Here is a 3942-nt window from a genome sequence, read left to right as displayed (position 1 = left end):
TTTAATGGATTGGTTTTCAGTCATAGAGATTTCATCCAATGACTCACATTCTGTCCTCACACGTGGCCCGCAAAGCTTTGTCGGCACCTTAGAAGACACGAATAAGATGGAGGGAAAACTCGTAATTTGGGCGTGGGTTTTTCATTACTTCAGAAAATAAGAAAACCCGAAAACCTTGTAACCAAGTATACAAAAACCAAAACCCCAAAAGCTGTGAGGAGTAGAGAGCAGGCAGCAATGGAGTCTGAGGTGAGTTTGTCTGCAGCCCTATTAGGCTATTCCTGATTCCCAAGTACGTAATCTGAAGCTTTTTCTGAATATTTGTTTCCTTTTTTTTTCAGAGAACAAGTTTCCAACCGTTTAGGCTCTTCTCATCGTCGGGTCAGGGTTTCTTGAACAATTCGAGCCCCTTCTTCCTCCTCGACCTCTTTCCCTCGAAGTGCTTCCCACTGAGGTATTAATTAGTTAATAACTACTTATCAATTACTTTAATTACGAATTAATTACTGTATTTTGCACTTTCAAAAACACAAATGATTGATCTTTATGTGGAACAGATTTGGTCGTCCGTGAATTACACTGTGGAGCCAGTGGAGTTGGGCGGACTTACTTTGCTCAAGGTCACTTTTTTCCCTGATTCTTTCTGTTTGGTTTCCCAGAAAATGGAGGAAAGTACATTTCAATGTTATAAAAAACAAAATGCTGCTTTTAGTACAATTTGGTAATCTGTAAAGTTAAGTTTAATTTGAGTGTAACTTAGAGTTCGTGCGTGATTTGATTGTAGGGCCGGGTTAGTACTCAAGACTTTTTCACGCTATCCAACTCCGATTTAGTTCCCGGGAAATATGAAGGTTATACATTTCTTCCATCTTCATCTGTTTGTTAGTAGTCATTCAATAATTGAAAAATAATATTCTGTGCTGAAAACGTTTAATTTATATATGTTGTGCTATTTATTTTGGTTTTTGGGTGTAGGGGGATTAAAGCTGTGGGAAGGTTCTCTTGATCTAGTTAAAGCCCTTAGATCCGAAGTTCAAAGTGGACATTTATCATTTACTGGTAAACGCGTTTGTGAGGTAGGCACCTTAATATTCTCGGGTTATTGTAATTTATAACCTATAGCCTGGTAGTCTATTCGTCAAATTGTGAAATGTGCCATACGCTTCTTTACCTTGAAATGTATTATATCCTCACAGACAGAAACTAATTTTGTTTCTGGTTGCATCCTGCCTACTTCGTTCGGATTGTAGGGTTTCCATACTAAGTGGCAATCCATAAACTTGATGTGCATACATCATAGAGGGACACTCTTCAAATTTCTAGGTGAGTTTTCCTGTTGGAAATTAACAGTGTTATCTCAATTCTTAATGAACTGCGCAATTTTCATTGATCTAAGTGTTCATTGGTAAAATTTCAGAGTCCATACGTGAACCCACATCGTCATTGATCATTAATCAACAAAGAAATATATCACTACTACAAGTAATTATCTCCGATGAATGATTTATTGGTTGTCAAAAAAGTTGATGCCAGTCTTTGGCCCACTTCTCCCATTCCTTACACTCCCTTACTGTGTTTCCTGTCATGATTTTTCAGCTTGGTTGTGGCCATGGACTTCCTGGTATCTTTGCCTGCCTTGAGGTGAAGTTAAGTTTCTTAAGCTTGTAAGTGTAGTTTCTCATGTTAGATTTCTTAAGATTTTCATTGTTGAATCAGGGTGCAGCTGCCATTCATTTCCAGGACTTCAATGGCGAGGTCCTGTGGTGTCTGACCATACCTAATGTAAATTCAAATATTCCAAGCTTCCAACCCCCATCAGTACAAGTGACAAAGTCTAATGTGGGGTCCGAAATTTGTTGTTTTTTTTGCTGGTGACTGGCGTGAAATGCATAAGCTTCTTCCTTATGCACTAAACATCGAGAAGGATCCTAATGTTAGTCCAGAGCAAAGTTTAGATGCTCAATATGATATTATTTTAATGGCAGAGACAGTTTACTCAATTTCTACTCTCCCACATCTCTGTAAACTCATAAAGAAGGTATTCTCTTATTGATGTGTTATTTATGATTTGTTACTGCGAACTTGCAGTTGCGGTATGTCTAATAATTTTTACTTTACAGTGCTTAATTCCTTCTCCTGGGGGAACTTGAAGGTTCATATCTGTGGCAGTAGTTGTTTCCCTTTTTCCTTTCCTACCATATTCCTTGGGATGGTAGGATTGTGTGAAATCAGATAAGAACAAGTTACAGCTTACGGCATTCGTTATGAGCATATGCTTTTTGTGATGAAGATTATAATTTGCCTTTGTTAGATATGTTTCTTGTATGAATATGTGTTTGAGAGTCCTTAAAGCTGTGACCAATCCATGGTTATCGACTGTTATCAAGTTACATTTACTGATGCTTAAATACGAAGATTAAAATATTTTTCTTGGATTTCTTTTCTGCAGGGGTCTTGGCTTCTAGCATGGTCGTCGAAGTTGCTGATGGTTCTTCTAATGTCCAAGAGGTATGGAAGCTTTCGTTTAAGGAGGCTTGGAATTCATGTTGACCAAACACTTTCGTTCAATCTCTCCCACATCAAGAATCGAACATCGTAATGAAAAAAGAAGAATCAAATATTACAGTTAGGGCATATTCGATGTAATCGAACGTTTAAAATTCCTTTTACCCTTTTTTCCCTTGTTTACCCTGAGTTGCCCGGTAGGATTTCAAAAGTTGTAATTGTAGTCAAAAGTACAAACGTATTGGGAATATATTGGAGGTAGAGCATGGGTAAAGCTCAGTTTATTTGCTGTCTAGAACGGTAAAAGATAAATGTTCTCTGCCATTTGCTCGGACAAGGAAAATATTTTTTAAATTACTTTTAAATAGTTTTTATTTTTAAAAGTTCTATGAGGGTGAGCTAAAAAAAAAAAAAATAAATCATGTATTGTATGCAAGGTTCTAAAAACAGTTAGGCGCTAGTCGGCTAGCGGGGTATAGGTGGGGCTTTTGCCGGATTAGGCGGATTTAAGTAAATTTATTATACATCGTATAAATAAGTGCATGTTTATACCTAAAAAATACATAATTGCATTGAGATATATAAATAGCCAAATAGAATGACATATAAATTATAAAGTATTAGAACATAATGCATAATGAAATTTATCTATTTTATATCCAAGTGAGAGTCTGGACGGACTAGATGAATGACTATGTGGTCTAGGCGGGTGCCTAAGCAGGTTTAAGCATTATTTCTTAATTTTCAAATGCCTAGGGATTAATACGGATGGTGATCGGTCGCTTAGTGCTTAGGCAAGGCCTAGATGGCGTTAGGCGGAGATTTTAGAACGGTGATTGTATGCCATCATCTCCGTTACTAACACTCCCACTAATGAGGCCGCTACTAACATCACTAATGCCACCAACCCTGCCACCACTATCATGGATTGCCGCTAGTTTAGAATTCCTCGACAGGCTTAAATTTCCTAATTTAAACGGTGGGCAAGAGGACTGTTATTTACATTCTGAAAAAGTTATCTTGCAACCCTATCTAGTAAATCACAACAGTAGAGAAATGCATGATGATTATTTCAAAGTGATAAATATAGCATTTCTCTTTTTAATACCGAAACAACGGAGAAAGATTCTTTAACCATTATCTATGAGAAGTGTGCTACATCGATATAAAGCTTTAATTTTAAAAATGGGATGAGTTTATTGAACACTCGAAGCAAAAACAAGTGTTCTACATACATATCATCCGTGATCACGAGTCCGACCTACAACGATAATACTTGGAACAACCTCTATTATAAGGGTTAGATGGAGGAGGAAGGCAACCTCCAGTTTTACTATACGCTTCACCTCTACCGCCGCCGTTGCAAACTGGTTGGTCTGGTTTCAAAGCCCCAGGTGATATGTACTTCTTGGTCTGAAGAAACCTCCGGCTTATCTC

General features: G+C 37.5%; 1 pseudogene; it reads left to right on the top strand.

Annotated features, from left to right (window-relative positions):
- Positions 1-237: 237 nt before the first annotated feature.
- Positions 238-2789, top strand: LOC137738130 (uncharacterized; annotated as a pseudogene).
- The last annotated feature ends 1153 nt before the right edge of the window (positions 2790-3942 follow it).

Source organism: Pyrus communis, chromosome 6, assembly GCF_963583255.1.
Source record: "Pyrus communis chromosome 6, drPyrComm1.1, whole genome shotgun sequence".
NCBI classification, from domain to species: domain Eukaryota; kingdom Viridiplantae; phylum Streptophyta; class Magnoliopsida; order Rosales; family Rosaceae; genus Pyrus; species Pyrus communis.
This window is presented reverse-complemented; position numbering and strand designations above follow the sequence as displayed.